This window comes from Haliaeetus albicilla, chromosome 7 (genome assembly GCF_947461875.1).
Source record: "Haliaeetus albicilla chromosome 7, bHalAlb1.1, whole genome shotgun sequence".
Lineage (NCBI taxonomy): Eukaryota > Metazoa > Chordata > Aves > Accipitriformes > Accipitridae > Haliaeetus > Haliaeetus albicilla.
In genome coordinates, this window is record NC_091489.1 from 34,125,960 (window position 1) to 34,146,915 (window position 20,956).

The window sequence follows — 20,956 nt, forward strand, 5'->3', positions numbered from 1 at the left end:
CCTTCCCCTCCTTCATATTCTCTCGCATATTCTCACTCCTCTCTCTGGCTGTAGTTGTGCAGCTTTTCTTACCCCCTTTGTAAATATGTTATCCCAGAGGTGCTACCATCATCACTGATGGGCCTGGCGTTGGCCAGCAGTGGGTCCATCTTGGAGCCAGCTGGCATTGGCCCTATCAGACATAGGGGAAGCTTCTAGCAGCCTCTGACAAAAGCCACCCCTGTATCCCGCCCCGGCTACCAAAACCTTGCCATGCAAGCCTAATACAATGTTTCTGTCTGAACAATTGTCTAATGGTGTGCAAAGTAAGCATGGAAGTAATGCTGACTTTCTCAAACAAGACTTTTTTTAAATTCTAACTGAAAAAGAAGAGAAGATGAAGCGAAGGAGAATGACATGTAATGGGCTGAAAAATTTGAAAAAGATAAGAGGAGCATGACAGAACAAAGTTATTACAATTATGTAGTCTAGATGAGTATCCTTTAGGACTTCTTGCATATCTGTGTTTGTACATGTGGATATGTATATCCTATCACTTTTGCCTTGATGACTGGCAAACAAAAGTATGGGAGAATCAAGACCACATATGAATATGAAAGTGCTTCCAATTATGTTAAAATTTTTCTAACACATCTGTTACGTATTCTCTCAGCTATAGGTAAAAATTGAGTGAGAGAATAGAAAGCGAGAGCAAGAGACTGACAAAAAAGAACAGTGGAAAAGATGAGTTTAATGTTCGTGACAATTGCTTGTAAATAAGGCAGTTCCAGGGCTGCCTTCAGGAATATAGTGCCTGGGATTGGTGTTCTAGTGTGTGTGGGGAAACTCTGACCCATTTTGAGCTCCTGAATACAAGGTTCATTCTTGGGTATATCAAGTCTGCTAAGTGCAAAGGGTTTCCAAGTGGTATAAATATAACTTATTGGTGTTTTAAGTTTTCTTTATGCTGTAAGAAAAGAAGAAAATGGCAATTGTGCAAATAAGCCCACAGCCTATGTGAGCTTGCAAATTCTTACTGTATATCTAGCCGTCACATTTATGTCTTTATTGTACTTCCAGCCACTTGGTTCCTCTTAAATAATGTATATTTGGGTTTTTTTCTATTAACAAATTTCATTTTAGTCTGAAAGATTTTCCTTTTATTACATTGCTGCAAACAGCAAGCAAGAGGGAGGTGTTCACAGGGAAGATTGCTGTGAAGATTTTGGATGTACTGTGTTATTGTTTTCTGATATTATTGAAAATTGATTCAGTAGGAATTTTTTGCCAGATAAGTTTTCCATCTTTGAAGGACTCTGTTTTCCCTGAGGAGCTCTTACGTAACTGATGATAACTAGATATGGTGACCCCTTTTTGGGATGGCTCATTTCATTCTTCAAAGAGAAGTCTCTAGGTGTTCTTTGCTATTTTGTACAGGAATGTTTAATTATTTCAGATTCTTAGGAAACAATACTTATTTGTGCAAAGTTGCTTTTGATTATGCTCGCATCTGCCAAACTTCAGGAATATTTCACCCTAGTGTGAAAAAAAATCATACTTTAATGCTTAGCTTTACATGATTTGCTGTATCACCAGTGCAAACAACCAGCACTTACAGAGATTAAGGAGTTACACAGCTAAAATTGTACACATATTGATAAATAAAATAATTCTGGTCACATCAACATGGCCATGAAAATAGCGTGCCATTTTAACATAGCTGAAAATTGGAGGGGGGGGAAATGTTCATTTACAACTGTTGGGGGGAAGTGGAGGGAATAAATGTGGTCTTCATGTGCCTGTAAATTTGCCAGGTAGTCCACGCATGTGTAAGCATCCTTTTTGTTAAACTACTGGTTCCTTCCCTTGGTGGATGACTAGCAGGTTCTTAATGTTTCTGGGGATTGTTGTGTAATGCATGTGAATAATAACACCAAATACACTCCACAGTCTGGGTAAATACAATTTGTTGCAACGATCCTAGAAAGCAATGGGTGCTGTTAAGCTGAACTTTTTGTTCATGAATCATCTTCTTAACACTTGAGTTAGGTTTTGGTGATTGGCATACTGTATCTGTGTCACTTCAGTGTGATGCTGCTGAAATGAATGATTCTTGTATGAACTTTAGGCTCCAGAGGCTTATGCAGGTGTTTTTAGTGGGCATAAGATATTTCTACATGTGCCATACCGTATGAAGCAGCCTCTGCTGTGACTCTCTATGTTCTCTAACCTGACTTCTTTTGCATGTGGTCCTCCTGGCTATGCCATGTAGCTTCCAGGTCACCTGCCTGAGGAGCACTGTAAGAGAAGAACTCAGGGCTGAGAGCTTCTAGCAACAAAACTACAGTGATCTTACTGCTCTGAGAATTGTCCTCAATGTGGTATCCACACCAGTGTGACAGTATCTATGAATTGTCTGGTTTTGCTTTAGGATTTCTTTCAATGCCTGCAATTTCTGGAGGCAAAAAACAAGAAGTAAAACTAATTTTTTGAGGCATAAATAATATGATTGGGCATTTAGATGTTTGTGGTGTGTGTTCTCCACCCTTAGTTATGGCTGTGGGAAGAACCCACTTGCCAAATACTTGATTCATAACTATGCTGTGCAAATCTTGTTATCGTGTAATAGTATGAGGTAGAATATAAATTCTGAGTGCAGGTCTCTCCTAAAGACTGGATGTAAAGAGATAACATGGACACAGATCTGGAACTGTTACCCTGCAGCTCAGCAGCTTGGTGTTTATTTTTACTCATGTAGAAGGCTTCTGTATTTTTCACTAAGCAAGAGACTAATGTGTAGACTTTCCTGGGACTGTAACTTTACAGGTTGATTATTTTTTTAAACTACATGTGAATTTGTTCCATTTCTCTGTTCATGAACCCCATCAATGAAGTGCATAGCAACATAAAAGTATTAATTACCTTCAACTACTTTGAGAATAAATAGGTTTTCATATTGTCAGTTTCATACTGTAATTAACAGCATTATGGAGTGCCTGCCAATGTGAAGTGCAGAACTTGAAAAAGATTAGAAAAGAAACCTCGGTGCTGTTCAGCCTTTACCTCCAGCCCTGCAGCTTTCCAAAAAGTATACAGTAGACTTTCATTCTAGTGAATATTTCTTGGCTGGCAACAGATAAAGCCTTCAGTTTCCTGGGAGAGGACAGAGCATAGAAAATTCTGGTTGCATATTCACTAGTGAAATCCATTTAATGCTACTAGAAGATCTTGAGAATTTTTAAAATAATGATAAGGAGAATCTAATTTCAGTGAAGCAGAGTTCATCCTTGATAAAGGGATTTTCAGAAACCAGTTCATTGTAACTATAGAAACACCTGAATTTTCTAATCTTTGATGGAGAATGAGAACAGACTTTTCCGAGTTCTTGGTAAATCCCAGAGCTGATAGTGAATGCTAAACACATTGAATGTAGTAGGAAAGAGGCTCTTTGGAACTTGCTTCCAGTAAAACATTCTCTAAATTGGAGTAATATTCTCACTAAGCTGCTTAATAATGAAAACAGTGGTCAGAGGAGTGTAGCAGTGAATGTCCTTGGAGGTGGGAGTAAAAGGCTGAAGCAATGTAAATTAATTTTCTGAATCTTTCGGAAAGTATTACCTCTGCTCACAGCCCTCTTTTAGGAAAGTGGAAACAAAACCAAGTGTACTTCTTTTGCACTTACAAAAGAAGAGAACAAAACTTCTGGTAACACTAAACAGGAGTGGAAACAATACAGACTGCTATGTAGGCAATCAAAAATCTGGATAATACAGGGAAGATGAAAGGCTGCTTTAAAACTATAGCTTTACTGTAAAAGACAAGTGTTGGGTGAAAGTCACTAAGAAAGTGAGCACCCTACTTAAATTTGAACAGGATTTGGTATGGAGCCAAGTTCAGACTGAAGTGGTATGCACTGAACCTGAACTAATTCTTCATATTCTGCGAGGAAACTTGTTGCTTCTCCTTTAGGTGTTGTCAAATGGGACGGAAAAGCAAAAAATGGACTGATGGGAAAGATTTCCTTGAAGGTGCTTTTTGGTTTTGACATAAGGGGATCTTTGGTTATCTTGGAACACTCCCGCCTGTAGGTAACATGTAACGTGCTTCGGAATGTTTGTGAAGGAATTTAGACTGCAAACACAGTTTAAAAATGCCAATGTGAGCTAAGTCAAATCACACTAAAGTAAATAATGAGTCATAAAGCACAACAAGGTGTTCAGTGCGATGGTTCACAAATAGTATATTCAATGCCATGCTTAACAAAACACTTGGTTTCCTATTCTTCCTGTTGCTAATTTTGTAGATCTTGTCACTGAAAAGTGATGAGCTAGATTCTCAGCTAGTGAAAATCTGCATATGTAATCAAACTTGCATAGTTTAATTGCAGCCATCTCAAGTACCTCTATAGCACTGTGAAGACTGATTTTTAAATGGGTAAGGCCTCTGCCAGTAGTGAATGCCACTAATGCAATTCATGAAAACTTAGTTTGCAAGCAATATTGCTTGAAGGATGAGTCCTTCCTCCACTACATCATGGAAGAGGGGGGACTATATTGTGAATGTAGTCTCTTAAAATTTCTCAGGGAGCTGCATGGGTAGTTAGACACACAATGACTCTTTTATTTAAGATAATTTAGCTTTAATAGGAGGTTTGTGGTTAAATGCCCATGCAGCTCTTTGAAAATATGGTAGCTGGATTGCAACAAGCTATAGTGACCCTAATAAGCACTTTAAACCCAGTAACTCAGTGCTGTTCGAGAAAACTTATCTGATGGTCCAAAACCTGAAATCAGAAATCAGTCAAACTATTTCTCACTCTCTCATGCAGAAAGAATCTTTCTTTCATGAGAGAAAGACTTATCTTTTTCTGGAGTATACAGCAGGATTTTGTGATGTTCTTTCTTTGACAGCTGTAAGTTAACTCTGTGCATGTGTTGTTTTTTTAAACTTCTTTATTTGGTCAGGTAAAAAGTTTTCTCCCAGGTTTGACTTGAGATTTTTCCCCAAACTGTAATTTCAATTGTCATTCCATGCTGCTTGCTTAACATATGTGCATTTTCAGCTGAATAAGATTTTGCAGTTGTAAAACTGTTGTTAATTAAATACCAGTGTGATTAAATACCATAAGCACCTTTGCTTCTCAGAGAAGGCAGCTACAATTTCAGATAATACTTAGTTATTATGTAGGGTGGCTTCTTCATAAGTATCAAGAAGAGTATACTCATCTCCATTTTCCAGGTCACATGGGTGGCTGGACTTGCCTCTTGGTTGAGCTAGAGAAGCAGAATCCAGAAGTATGGACTAGGATTCAAACCCCAGCACCCTTAAGACAGTGCTAATTGTCAGTTTGAGTGTGAGAGATTGAGAGTGGCATTGCTCTCTGCAGGTGACTCACCTAACAGATATCTCTCTAAGCTTGTCAGTCACTCAGGCAGTCCCTGAGGTCAGGAGAGACAGATCCTGTGGTGCAAGCCTGTGCAGCTGTTCTGCTTCTAGTTCTGCTGTCTGAGATGTGGGCAAGAATAACCATAAACTGGTATGGACTAGTGCCTTCTACCATGTTACTTTTCTCTCTCTTGGAAATACCTTACTTGATACATCCTGTGATTTCATTTGTAGGCTTTGTTTCCCTTTTGTTTTTCAGGCTGACATAATCGCCCTCTGGAAGATCTGGAAAATATACAGGTAAGTTTCTAGTCTTTGGGGTTTTTTTTCTCTTCCTCCTCTGAGTCATGTTCTGGAAGGCCATGTCATTCAGCAGTGTCTGTCTAGAGAGCTCACAAAGACTATCTTCCTAACACAGGACATTAAATTTCTTGACATCAGGTGGTGAATTTTTCAGAATTCCTGAAAAATTTCAAGGTATGTTTCAGCTTTCACTGCAGATTAACCTGAAGCAAAAGTGCATGCGAACAGTCTTTGCAGCAGTACAAAAGCCTCAGAATTTGAGTGGGAATCTAGAAAAATATGTATTTTGGCTTTTTTTCATTAGAACTTGTAGAACTAGAGGCAGAAGAGTAGCAGGGTCTAATTTTATTTGACCTTAATATCAAGTTTTGGCCAGCATCTGCAGTTACATGATAGCAGGTGATCTGGATTTATGTTATACCTTCAGCAGGGTAAGCAAGCAAAGAGCTTGCACAGATTAACCTGAGCAGACAACTGCATATCTTTCCATCCAGGTGTAAGATTATTTTATTTTTTACACAGTGTGTAGTTCTTGTCTGAAACTTTCTTGTGGCAGATGGTCTTCTCTCAAAGTGCAGTTTTTCTGGAGTGGGGATGTCTCCATGGTCTTTTAAAAAGAATAATGACCAGAGGATGCAATCTTTGCTTACTGGGGAACTGAATATAATACTTGCCATCCAGAGTGTTGATTTTTCTAGGGAAAAATACAACCTACTACTCCCTCTCCTGGCCTCATAGGGGAAATATATGGAATTGTCAAAAGGGGGCATTCTTGCTTTTTCAGACAAATGAAAAATAAGTCATAACTGTTATAGTTAGACCTGTCATTTAGGTAGAGCAGAAATTGCTCAAGTTGACAAAGTCTTCAGCCAAAGCAAATATAACAGATGGAATATTAAATATCAAAAGTGATTTGCAGACTAATTTAATCTCTTATTTTGTGGACAGAGGTTTTATCTATCTCACCTAAGGTTTACCCAAAGCTTTTATTAATTGATGAAAATGCCCACTGCAATGTTATACACATTCTCTCTGTGTATAAAAATATATACCCCCCTAGTTGTCAGTTAAATCTCATCTAGAACAATTCTCAATATATCCATGAAAATATGTATGTGACAAAGTCCTGCCAGTCTGATATAAGGATTTATTTCAACCGATTTTGCACTTTCTGGCCTATGTAGAGGTGCCAAGTAATAGTTGGGCAAACTGTGCATTCTTATTAAAATTTCTTAAAAGGACAAACCCTTATGTATAGCCAATCTAGATGTACCTCTGAAAATTGAGAAAATACTGATGCCCTGGGTAGTTCTTTCTCATTGAAACAAGAGCAAATCCAGGACTGACTGTGCAAATAGAGAACGATGTTGGCTTTAAGCTCCTATGTTAAAAGATGTCGACAAAGATGTTCACTTCTGAGTTTGCCTGAGCACTTGTGGATTAAACCTATTAGCAAACAGGTTCAAACCAGTGCTGATAATTCCTGTTTATAACCAAATTTTACTCTGCTTCTCACAGGTATTTGTAATATTTTTATTTGCTCTATTGAAGAAAATACTTGTTATGGTCCTTATGATTAGGTAAAGTCTTCCTATACACGGTAATGAATATGCTTTACCATTAATATTCTGGATTGACTAGGGGCAAGCAAACATGAACTGCATTAAAAAAACCCACATCTGAAGTTATATAGTTTTTCTCTCGCCTAAAGACTCATTTCTTTCTCTTTGGAATTCAGTTTATCTAGCTAATGCAAATAAAAAATATGACTTCTATCTGCCCTAAGATTATAGAACATTTTAGTTACCATGTTCTAAAAAGATGCTGTTTTTTCAGCGAAGATTCTGTTTTTTACACCCCAACATCGAAGTGTAGTGCAGTGTTAGGGTTGGGATAAAGATGTTTCTCATGCTAGAAGGTATAATCACAAGACACCAGCACAACAAACAGGTTAAGGGGTCAGACTACTTTTGAAGTATGTAACTTTAGAGCATCTGTAGAGATGGCCATAAAATAGTTTAGTTCTAAAAGAAATAAAAAAATTTCAATGATCTTTCTGCACTACCAATCACATCCTGTTGTCATTTATACTTGAGGAAAGTGGGTGCAAGGCACTACCAGATACTACTTAGTCAACAAATTTATAAGTAATCACTAAGCTGCAGAGAAATAGACAGTGACAAATTTCTCATGGTAATGGAAGAAAAGCATTGGTCTGAAGCACTTGCTTTTGAGCTCCTCATATCTCTACTTAGCCAGGGTGGGAGGTTAATTTGGAGTTAAATATTTGCATCAAATACTCAAGCTTGTTATGCTTTAAATTGTTAGTGTAGACATACTCTTATAGAGACTTGGGCTGGGGTATTTGAGAAAGATTAAGTAGAAATGAAAAGGAGGAACAGAACAAAGGACCATAGAAAAGCAGCTGTAAGTATAAGGAAGAAATATACTAAGTATAATCTGTACTCATTGTCAACTCAGAATAAAATGGGAGTGGATAAAAGAATTGCAATTAACCCACTAAGCAAAACAATGGCAAAAGGAGAAAAGAAGTTTAAAAGGTGGACAGAAAACAGAGGCAAGATGGTCAGTCTGCTCCTTTTGTTAAATTACTGAGTATACGTTCGCTGGGATTCTGCCTGCAAATGTATTCTTCCCTTACATGTAGTGTGACCATTTTTAGGATTGCTGACTGGGGCAGCAGGGGGGAATTCTTCCATTTCACAGCTGTTTTGTACTACTTTACGCCAAATGGTGCTCCTTAGGGTTGACTACAGCAGGATTTAAATATAAAAATTGCCATTTTGGTTTGGGACAGATTATGCCCAAGTGTGTGCTTTGAGTGTGGTTTTACTCCACTGCAAGCTAGAATGTCTCCTAAGATAAATGATAATTTATTATTATGACTTTTTATTAGGAATCTATTATTAGTGGCCATTTGGAAAACAAAATGCTGTAGTAGAAATATGGTTGTATTTGGAATATGTTTACTGGTATGTTTGTGCAGATGAGGGAGTGTAAGATAATTAGCTGTAAAAAAAACCCAAAAGCAACAAACCAAACAAACAAACCCCAAACTAAAACAAACAAAAAACCCTATAAATGATCTTCACACATCATGAAATAGAAATCGGGTAATGGATTACTTACAGACTTCCCCAAAATCATGTTTGTACATGAACAAATGAAAGTAGCCTCAAACAATAGCCTTGCTATTGCACAGCAATTGTTCGTTCCTGGTCGTCTTCCTTAATATTGTAACTTGCCCATCACACATTAGACACATGTGACTAGTTTTGGGTTTGATACTGCAAGGTGCTGAGTGCTTTTTCCTTGATTCTGTAGTGCATTTAAGGATGTGTGCAAGAAACGAGTAGGCTCCAGTGGGATGACTTGTGTACTTGGTATGAAGCATGTAACCTGGTCCTTGGGCAAGTCAGGCTCCAAATGACTTTGCCACTCAGAGACATAGGCCTGGAGGTGAACCTTGCTGCAGTCTCAAGCTTGTTGTCGAAGTTAATCAAGAATTCTTTATTTACGGCATTGTATCATGCTGCAGTTTCACAAATCTTAATATGTTTTTTCCAGAAGGTCTGTCCCGTCTCTTTGTGCTCCAGTTTTAAGTGTTTTCTGTTTCGCTGGAAACCAGTGAAGCTTTTGGCTGCTCTTTGAACAGTTCCCTTTTTACTGATGATTCTGTGCTGAAGATGATAGTGAGTTTGAAACAGTACAGCTGCTTCTGTAATTGCTTTACTGAGCTGTAGCTTGGCATCTCTGAGATGGTTTTGATTGCTGAATTTACTGTTGGCTTTAAAGTTCTTGGAAATATGTAGCTTACACATAGACATGCTATGGCCCAGAGAACTGAGCAGTTGAGTTATTTCAGCTTCAGGTATGGGAAGAATAGGAGGCTTGCACACAGTGTTTATGTAGGATTCTTGTGCTTGCCACTGCCCTATGGTCAGACCTAATTCCAAGATGTAAAGGAAGAGGGAAGGAACTTGCTGTGACTGTAGGGAGGTATTGATCAGGCCATAAGCTAAGAGGGTAAAGTGCCATACGAACAGCCAGGAATAATCCCTTGTGGGATAGCATGAAGTAAGCTCTACATCCTGGAGCTCTGCTATCAATGATAAATTCAAGCCAAGTTATTTTGGTAAGACTTCAATTACACAGTGAAAGATCTATATTGTTCCAAACACTGCTCAAAGAGCTGGGGAAGATAAAAACCACCTGAACAACCTGGTGATGAGGAAACTTAAAAAGTATCTAAAATCTCTGCTAGTTCACAGCACTAGAGAGAATATAATGGCAACCAGATGTTGCATAAACCCAGGGATCTAACTCTTGAGGGGAACAAACTTAGATTGACAAGAAGTAAGATAAGTAATCCAAGGACATGCTATTGTGCCAGCCTGATCCAGTAAAATGCTTCAACTGGGGGCCAAGCTTGCCCAGTTCCTGTTTAACCAAACGGATTTGTGAGAACTCAGTGTTTCACATTACTGGTCCTTTAGCTGACTTCGTAGTGAAGTTGTCAGGATGACAATTGTTTCTGGTTTATGTCAATACCATGCTTTGGCTAATCCAGGTGAGGAACACAGTTATGATTCCTCTAATATTAATGAATTCTGTGTCTGTCCAGTTTTAGAGGAAACTGGGTACGCAGCACTCTTGCTAACATTTTTCTGTTTTAACTCAAGCCAGCAATGATCTGCTTTAGGCTCTTTTCAGCTCATGATAATTTTGAGGTCCTAAAAGAAGTTTCAGATGCCTGGTTCTTGCTTGTATTAATACCTCTTTGGACAATACAAGGGATAAATTTTCCTAGCAGTGTAATGGACTCTAGTTTAAGTAAGAATTGGCATGAGAGGTTTTGATACTAAATTTGAACTTGATTCTGTATAGAGTTCAAATTTGGTGTCAAAACTATCAAGATTTGCATGTTGATTTGGCTGTGAATTTCCACATGGGCTGCTGGACATGCTTCAGTTGAAACCATACTCCTGTAGACCTTGGTTTCATTTAAAGGGGAGGAAAAACCCAAAATCCTTGACAGGGAAAGCTAAGGAGCTCTGAAACCAGTCTTTGAGCTTGTACCTGTGATGAATGTAGTGCAAAACTTTATTAGGACAAAACTTTATTAGGGGAATTGAAAGCAATTAAGCTGATCTGTTCTTGAAACTCCCCCACAGAAACTACTCATCTGATATGACACAGAAGATGAAATAAGCCAAAATTTCCTGGTCAAGCGTCTACTTATCTCACAGGTAAGAGCAAAACTCCAAGGGGTTCTCGGCATCTGGGAAAATGCAGACCAAATTCTGGAACTCTTGGCTTGGCTTTGGCTTCAAGTATTAGTGCAAATATTGCATCAAGTAAGAAACTAAGCAGGGAAATGCTTTTGGAGTTAGAATGGTGGATGGCAAGAAAAGGTAAGCCAGAGCAGAATGATAAATAATGTGTTAGTCTCTGAAAGGAGAAGTGTCGTCTTATTTCTGACACACTGTCAAGAAGATGTTTTACTGATTTGACTTTCTGTGTTGAAGAACACACAACAGTTACTTAGTAAGTGTTTTTATAGGGAATCTCACCCATGTTACAATAAACTGAGCTCAAAGATAACATATCTTTTATGCTTTTACGCTTTTTGGATGATAACTGTGAAAAATTACCTAGTGAAGGTTAGCAAGCTGTACCTGTGGCCATTTTCTCATGACCCCTGAGTGATAAAGTTTACTATCTTGGATCATGATGCGTTGTCAAATGACAGGTTTGCCTGTCTGGCCAACAAAAAGTAATTGAGTAGTGTTATAGTTTTACAATCCATGTTTCATCAAATTTGTAGCTTTTTGAGCTGTTAGACCTGAACAAAATAGGTCAACATTGACAGAATAGGTTGGCTCTCATTTTTCTTCAGTTTTTGACTACTCTGTGTGTGCCTTGTGCCTAAAAGCATCATATAGGAAGCACGTAGTTTTCTGGAGATATTACTGTTATAATTTCACTTATAGCTTGAGTTAGGATTTTTGGTCTTATGGTAGAGTATTATTTTTTGTGGTTCCTGTTCTAGAATCTGTATCTTGAATCCCAGATCTGCATGAATTAAAACAAGTAATTTGATAGACTACTGTAAGCGGGGAATTAGGAAATCCCTACCATCTGGAATTGCTTAATAGTGGAAGCTTTGCTGACCTTAGGTTAGCTGTCCACAAGACACTTATTTTCGTAGGTATGGGGCCAAGATATGGAGCTGCAAAATTGCTTCTCTTGCTCTGCTTCTTACCCCCTTCCCTTTAGTAGTAGTTTCATCTGCTGCACCCATGTTGTCCTAAAATACGTGAGTAACTGGGGAAAAAAAAAACAAAAAACCCACCCAAAAGAACAACAAAAAAAAACCCCAAACCAAAAAACCCCAAACAAATGTGTGTGTTTTTTTTTTTTTAAATACTCTTTTAAGCTTTGGGGCAGCAGTATCTGTATAAATAGATCCTTATGGCTGAGTTTCCCTGAAGCTGTTCAATACTTGCTGATTCTGTGACTAGCTTGGTGATTTTTAGAGAGCTTCATCCTCGGATTCCCTCATCTGCATGAAATGTCTTATATTGCCACTTTGAATTGGTATAAGTCTAATAATAAATGCATAGCAAATTATAAAATCGAAGACAGGCTGGTTTATAGCCATTATGCTTTTCCAGGCAAGCTATGTCTAGGAAGAGGAAAGATTAAAGAAAAAAGGCTGCTTTGGCTACAGAAGGGGACTTATTTAAACTTCTGTAGGGAAAGAGACTTAACAGTGGTACCAAAGACAAAAGATAAGCATGTTACTTGGAAAAGGCTTTGTACTATCTAGTATAGTGTGCAGGCTGCTCTGTTTTGAATTACACTCTGACCTTAGGTTTTGGGGCCTAACAGAGAATTGCAGGTGAGGAGGGAGAGGTTAGATTTTTACTTAGTGAACTGCCACTTCTCTGTGCTTTATGATATTCTCACGGATCTCGGAAGTATGTTCTTCAGGAAGTCTACTTCAGAGTCCGTCCTTCATATGCTGCATTGGAACTGGATAAGTGTATTTACTCTTTCAAGCCCTGTTTGCCTTTTATAGTGTACAGAAGCTACCATTAAGAAACAGTCTGTGATACCATTCTGGTGGGGAAAGGAAAGCTAATTATTCAGAACTTTCTGTAAAAAGGTGAGATTTCTCAACTTTTTCAGAAGTTTGGCTTCTATAGATGGACTTCTTATAGAAGTCTTGTATGGTGTTCTTCACTAGAAAAAGATATTAGGGAACATTTTAGATGCATTCATTTCTTGCTGACTGGAAAACAAAGCCTTACATTAGTTAAAAGCTTTGATACCTACCTGTTGGTTGTCTGTTTCAGGCAAACAACTTGGTAAATAGACTTCACTGTAACCCCAGAACACCTCAAGCACTGAAAATCCTACACTTCCACATACTGGAGAAAACAGAGATCTGTATTTGTGCTATAGCAGTAAGATATTTCATGATCACATACAAATGGGGGAAAAAGCTTTCATTTGAGGTGTTGGATGAACTGAAAGACCTCAGGATGAAAATGTGTTTTTCAAGTTAGATGTAGTGTAACTGTGGTAGCATAGCTAGATAAGACTGGTGTTCAATATGCATAAAACAGTAGAAAAGGTGTTAAATGAGCTGGAAAAATTAGGAATGATGGAACTAGTGTAGGGACCAAATGCTTCTCCTTTGCATGAAGTGCCTGAACTCACTGGTACAGACTCTCTGTAAATATGTTAAGGGCAAATGAAGCAATTACAGTATCATAGGAATTATTGACCAAGATTCCAAAGTAAATGAAGTGCTTAAATATTTGCAAGAAACGAAAATATTTTTATATTAGCACTGGTCTTCAGCAGAGCACATACTAGGCTGAAGCAACTTTGTAAAGGAAAACATTTGTGAGAAAAATATGTAATGGACAAAGTTTAAGCTTATACCTTGTGCTTGAACGTTTTGATGTGAAATAAAGGAAAGCTAGACTTTTGAAAAAATGTTTTGTTTTATTGTATTAGGAAAGGACTTTTTTCTGCTTATGTTTGGTATTAGGACAAAGTTTTTACAGGATACTAAGGTACACTTTTTTCCAGCCTGCAGTTGTTATGGATTTTCTTAAATTAAAAAAAACCACAATGGAATAACAAAAAAAAAATCGCAACTTGAAGCAACTCTGAGGGATTTGCTAGCATATTATTTTGCCCTGAGGCAGGATCAATTTTACCTGTTATTCAAGACAGAAGCTTGTCTTGCTTACCTTTAAAAACCATTATGATAAAGACTAAGTCTTCCTGCTTTCATCTGTTCACGTGTTTGACTCTCCTTACCTGATACGTAGGAATCTAAGTCTGTTATTTCTTGTCTTCTCTGTGTTGAACAATTAGCCAATCTTTGCAGCAGCCTTTAACATAGTGGAAGACTGTTAGTATCCCCTCAAATGGGCTTTGTTTCACAAAACAGTTTTGCTAAAGGCAGTCAGATATAGCACAAATAGAAAAATATTATGTAGGAAACACAAAGATGATACTCAGAGCCAAACCCAACTGCAAGTGTAGAAACACTCACCCTGTTTGCTTCTTGAATTTTTCCTTCTTGATTCAGGAGTATTTCCTTCTAAATATCCCCTTAAAGGACAAGAATAATTTTGTGGCTTTGCAGCACTGCTGCTATTACTAATGGGTACAGCTCCCTCCACTATGTGTGTGTGGTTTTTCAAAGTTTGTAGCAAGTGTGCTGTGGTCTGCATTGAATATGTGTATTTCACTTCCACATTACAGAGGGGAGGGACTAGACAAGTTGTTTCATGTACTACTGTGTCAAATAGCCTGAGAGACACCTAGCCTCCCATAAGACTTTGCACATTTGAATCTCATCTATCAAAGGAAAGTCTGATATTTTCTAGGATGCCACAATTTGTGGAAATGAATGAGCTTAATTAAGCTCATGGGAAGCTCTCACAAATGGCTAGAGATAAATATCAAATGGGGTCAATACACTGTCATGAGACTTTTGGCTTGTTACTGGATGTTCCCATCCCTTTGGGATGGCCTAGAGGGCAAGGACTTCTGAGAAGATTGGGGTCGGCCATGATTAAAGCTATATTTAGAAACTTTTTTAATTGCATAGACTTCAGGCACATTAGAGCTGGCTGACTTTTTTTTTATGGAACAGTTTTCTGTTAGAAAATGCAGTTTAGTGGAAATCAGAATGTTTCATGGGACTATGTCAATCTAACTGCAGCTTTTGACAGGAAGAGAGAAAATTAACTCAGTTTTTCAGTGTTTCAGTAATATGAGAATGTGTCATTTGGACAAATTATGCCTTATTGAACTATTTGACGTTTTATGTTGAAACTCAAAGCAGAATGATAGTAATCATACTATTCTACCAAGATATGCATTCAAGAATATAATATTAAGTATTTATTTACTACACACAGAAATTACTTGACAATAATTCATATTAAAATGGAACATGTGGGTAACCACAAAGTTTTCCCCAAATGCCACTTCCATAGAATGTTATTTGTGTTTTTTATTCTAGTATGGAACAAAAGAAAAATTAAAAATACTGGAATTTCTTGGAAAATAGAAGTTCTCAGTTGAGGGATGCTGGGCAGAATAAAAAACAAATTCTGATATAAATCAAATCTGTCAGTGGAAAAGGTATTGGCTGGTCCTGTGAGTCTGGAAAGAAAGTAGTGGGCCCAGATTTTGCTACAGGCTACATAGAAACAGTGTAAAGCACCTACTGAACACAAAAAGTGACCAACCTGGTAGAAGTCAGAGGGCTGGGAAAAGACACTGTAGGAACAAGGAGACTATATGAAATGATTTGGAATCTCAGCCTCAGGGATAACCAGGCCAACTGTTCCTGATGGATGGCTGGAAATTGGGAGCAGGCACTGAGACATGAGGAAATAACCATGGGCAAAAGCAATATAATGGTCCTGGATGTACCCTGACATTTTTTGAATATAGATAAATGCCACCAAGAAATTCCTCTTGAGTAAATTTAATTCCTGTATGTACAACTTGCCTGATAGCGTCCCTTGCCAAGGGGCACTGAGAAATGTTCATTGGGGTGATGGGATCAGCTCCTGGATTTATTGTTGCAACTTGCCAGCTACTAAGGTGGGTTGACTGGCAGCACGTATTTATTTGCACTTCTTCAATGAGGAGAGAAGGGTGTTTGCTACCTATCAATTTTGAGTTCACTTTAAATGGTAGGTGAACTACTAAAGACTAAAAACCAAAGGACTAGTTAATGATTATAGTGCTAGAAACACAGTTAGAAAAGGAAAGTGTAAAAACCTGACACAAGATCTGAGAGTGTCTTGCATTAGTTTCTTGTTTTAGCTTGTAATTGGGATTTCCCCCAAGGTATTTGTTACAAACAGCTAAGGATCTGCTTGCTAGTGCTGTTTCTTGATAAGAATTCCATGTCTAGGTTTGATTCCTGGTTGGATTGGGTGGCTGCTTTTGAATTTGCACAGCGTGTTATAGGTTTGGACATTCGTGCTCTTGCTTCTAGCTGTTTGGTGTAAGGGAGGGTGCTCATGTGGTACGCCCAGGCTGGTTTGGAATTGGATCACACTACATCCGTGCAGGCTAAGTGCAAGGAAGGCCCTGCAGAGTAGGTGTTTCTGCCTTTATTCTTCAAGAAAATCAGCTGCATTGCAGTTACAAATTTTGTTTAAAATTTCGTAAGCTACCTATCAGAAGAGGTATTTTTATCATTATGGCTTATTTATGTGTTTCCCTTTCTTGGCAGCATGATTGTTGCATTCATGGCTTGAGCATTTTCAGGTGACCTGCCAACACTGACTAATGCCATCAAGTATAGTTTGGGGCTCCAGAATCCCAACACAGTTCTCCAGTCTCTAGATCATAGTACATAGTAGTGGCTACAGAAGTAATAGCACAGAAATAAAATATACTTGTATAACAAACTTAGTTTGCTTATTCACAACTCTCACAGCTTTTTGCTTTTGTGCAAATGGTAACGTGTTCTGGTGATTTTCTTGTTTTCTGAAACATGCAGGAAGTGCAAACAGAATCTACTCTTGCAGCACACTCCCTGATAACTAGGAAGCACCAGTCATACACATAACTGTCAGCAGTGGCAGATTGCAAACTCCAGTATTTCTATTTGTGAATCTACCTCTCAAACCATGATCCCACTTCCCAGAGCAGTTCCAGGTTAGTAACCTTGCTTCTACTGCTACATCTGGGAGAGTGACAGAGCTTCAGCCAATGTTTCCTATTCCTGCCTTGGTAATTATGAGTTCTTCATGCATCTCGCTGAAAAGCAGAACCATGCTCTGGACCCACAAGTTAAAATTCTGAAGTGGTACTGTTGATGGAGGAATAATTGTCTTTTGCACTACATGGGCACACAGGAGGTTTTTTCTTGGTACATTTTTTCATATAAAAAATACATAGGAAAATGATGTAATACAACTTAATATATGCTACTGTGTCCCATCTTGGGGGATGAATATGTCATTCCATATGCTGTAGCTAAATATAAATGAACTGTTATTAATGATTGCCATAATGTTTTCTAGCAGTTAGCTGGCTGTGATTCTAGGAATTTTTTTCCACTGTGTTTTGAAGGGTTAGGTTATTTAAACTTACTATCAAATAGAATCAGATCAAAGTGAGCTAATTTTTCTTAAACACTAATCATTTTAAGGCTATTGAACTAAATATAGAGGCAGTTCATTAAATCATTAAAACAGCCTGCAATAATGCTCACAAAGTCATTATAGTGCTATTCCCCAGCCAGAGAGGTGGTGTTGCCTTAAGCACAGTTTAATCAAATTAGATGGTGGGCTATGTCCTGGGGTTTCTCCTATTGATATTCATTAAAAATACATGATTTATCACTAATCTCTGTAAGGTATATCCTACTACTCCAAATGAATTTTGTAAATGTCAAGGGGAAGAAAACAGAATAGTTTATTGTTACAAGAATTTAAGCGTAGTGTGATCACATTTACATTTGTATACTATGTAATTTAGTGATAGATAATAATTTTAATGTGCCTTTAAAATTTTTGTCCTTAGTTAAAAAGTTAACAAAAATGGAAAACCCTCAGGAGTAGCCACTTTATATTTTAGTACTGTATAGGCATATGAATTAACTTTAGAATTAATTATTTTGTAGATCATCATACAGTTTGCTCTTACAGATTGTCTGTAAAAGTTCACTATTGAATTTCATGTAATCCTTTTGGTACAATTTTCGACTTTTCTTTTTATTTGAAACACTTTAGTGTTGTAACTCCCGTCTCCTTCCCCCTTCGCTCTTTTGATTTCTTTTAAGTATTTTCTTGTTTTAAATTGGGAGCAAACATTAATGAGAAGACCACACACAAACATTCCTCTCTGTGCTGTCACCACTACTCCTTTTTTTAGTGATAATTTCTTCATTTATGTAATGCTTTAGTCCAGTAACACCCTACAAATGGGGTAGACTATGTCACCTAACACCTAAACATGCAGCTGATTAATGGTGCTGAGTGAGGCTCTACCACATTTCAGACCAGGAAGAAACACATTTCTGATTACAATGGTAATGTGAAAACAGTACAATCTAATTACTCAAGCTGGAATTTGCCTGACTTATCCTGACTCTTAAGCGCCCTGTAAATTTCCACTGTTTTGGTATTGTTGTCACTTATGAATCTTTGATAGTGCTTGGAACCTCAGCTGAACATCCCCAGTGATACCTTTGCTGTTCTGAGAATTTCTTGGTATTCTGTTGGGTCACTTCTGTTGCAGGAAAGAACTACCTACTGAACTTAGTTGTGGCTGCCTGCAGTGCTTATCCAGGGCCAGAGTTCACTGGGGTCAGTTTAAAAAAAGAAAAAAGCTATAAGATTTCTGGGGGATGTGGATCAAGTTCTCAGTGTCCTGAAAATCTTCTGTCAAAGCTCAGTGTTCACCCAGTGCTGCTTAGCTTATGGGCTTTGCTATGCGGACAGAGATTAGTAGGAAACTATTTACTTGATTGTTGGGTATTAATCATATTACCACAGAACTGCCACTTCATTGAAACTGACTTGAATATAAAATGTAATAGTTTTGTTGTAATTGCTGAGGTGGTGGCGTAATTTCCGAGATGTTCGTATAACAGCACTTGCACTAGGAACTTCAGATGTGGTTTTAAAACACTGTCCCACTTGGATTTGTCAGATGTGCCAAAAGCTATTGTCAATTACACTGAGGTAAATGTGAACAGATTGCTGTCACTGGCTCCACTGTTGATTTACACTGGCATGTCTGAAAGAAGAGCTTATTTCTATACTTTTTAGAAATTTAAAACATTCTTCAAGGCAAATAATTACTCTGCTGGACACTTGAATACAGGTAGCTTTGGTTTTATTGGGCTGTAGCTAAATAAAACTGTGATGCCAGACCAGTTGAAGCCTCTCTAAGTTGGTGCTGTTGAACTTCCACCCTGCCTCCCTTTGGCTGGCACAGGAGCTTGCCTCATGCTAATACAAGTAGGTTCAAGAACATAAACCTGCAGAAAAGCTTTCATGTTGGCAACTGAACTCGTTAAGATGTCTAACTGTAGCATTTGACAAATGCCAGTTCTCGGTGCAAGGAAGAGGACAGGGTTGTACAACATGGTGAGGAGAAAGGTAGGCCAAGAGCAGTGCTAGCTGAGGGGGGCCATAAAGGTCACAGAGCTGTAGTCTGAGTTAAAGAACGGTAGCGTTTTTGCTCATGATCTTATTTCCAACCATGTGTGGGGGTTTTTTTGGTTTTGTTTTTTTCATACTGAAGCACTGGTTTTTGGAACAGTGAGGTTCCTGAAAATCAGAGCTGTTCCAAACTTTCTAACCCTGCTGGTGTTGTGAAGGAAAGCTTGAAAATGTCCTGAACGCGAGGAAGCTCCATTGATTAAGGCTTCACACAAGTTCAAAAGGTACAGTTCGGGTAGAAAAGATATCTTCTTTTCTTAACTGGCTGCTAATGTCATGCTTTTTAAACGAACCCCCTGATATTTTTGAAATGAGAGTTGTGATTTTTCTTTTTTATATGTCCTGGGTTGGCTAAAGTGGACTAGAGGAAGCAACCACAGAGGCAGCTGAATGGCACAAAAGATTTGTATCACTGTAGGCCCTGCTGCTGCAGGGTGCAGCATGTGTGTGAGCAGCTCTGGCTGCACGCAACCCCAGTGGAGCTTTAGTGTAGGTCTGGCAATCAGCCCACAAGCCTTAATCCTGCAAATATACATCACACGCTTCATTTTATACTCGTGAGAAGCCCAGCCTAAATGAAATCCTATTAAATTGTGGGTCTAGAGCTAATTAAACATCTGCCTTTCAGTGATTTTTTTTTTTTTTTATTAGTGAGATTACATATAGTGTATAGGTAAGTACACATCTGTAGGATTGGTTCTAATTGATTATTTCTTTTTAAAGACAATAGATGAAGCATTTGTGTTCTATTTTCCTATAACAGATCAGCATAATAAAGTGCTGATGAAAGACACCGTCTAATTTACATAGTTTTACTTCTGTTTCAAAACTTTTCAAAGCAAAGTGCAAGGAACAATAGGGCAGCTGGCTATTATGCATAGGCTCTTCAGCTCCAAGCCTTTAAGGTGAGATGTGAACAAGACTATGCCTTAATTATTGGCAACAACTAGCTTTGCTTTTCAAAGTAATAAATGGGGGTCCTTACAAAGTCTCTTCTTAAGTAGCTAAATGCATAATCCACCTGGGATATTGTTTTAAAATTCATTTCATCTTCAGTAATTTGATCAGAGAAAGAGTTGTATTGGTCATTTCTCTTGTGTAAGAACTGTGTCGCACCTAGGGGCAAGGAACATTTATTTTCATGATTAATACCTGTGAGTTTCATGGCCTAATGAGAAAGCCCTAGATGTATTTGAAATGAAACTGCCATTTTTTTTCCCCACCCTTCATTCAACTCAGGTAAACACTTTGACTACTATCCTTCTCCATTTGGGTGCAAAGATCCTGTATTACCCACTGACACACTGGCAATAGTATTTATTTGTGTATGTAGTTGCAATATTAAGGTATGTGAGTTCTGAAACAAGTAATTTTAGGTGGACACCTGTATGCATTTGTGTAACTTATTACAATTCTCAAAGATGAATAGCCCCAGAATTGTGAGAATGAAAGTTAATGAAATATTTTGCCCTACTTTCCCTGGCACCCATCTAACCTGACCAAGAAATCTAAGGCTAGGTTTTGCATTGCTATAGTAA

The 20,956-nt window shown here is 38.1% G+C and overlaps 1 protein-coding gene across 3 annotated transcripts in view; it reads left to right on the forward strand.

The window, feature by feature from the left end:
• The window catches only part of BCL11A (BCL11 transcription factor A), a 156,305-nt gene that overhangs the window by 8,596 nt on the left and 126,753 nt on the right, over positions 1-20,956 (forward strand). Inside the window, exons 1-3 of one of the 3 annotated variants that reach the window (XM_069787624.1) lie at positions 5,413-5,515; positions 5,599-5,664; positions 10,863-10,937. The gene's annotated coding sequence lies outside the window, so the exon portion shown is untranslated. Of the gene's footprint in view, positions 1-5,412; positions 5,516-5,598; positions 5,665-10,862; positions 10,938-20,956 lie in introns of those variants that run through there. The other 2 variants (XM_069787625.1, XM_069787626.1) reach the window with 2 other exon arrangements.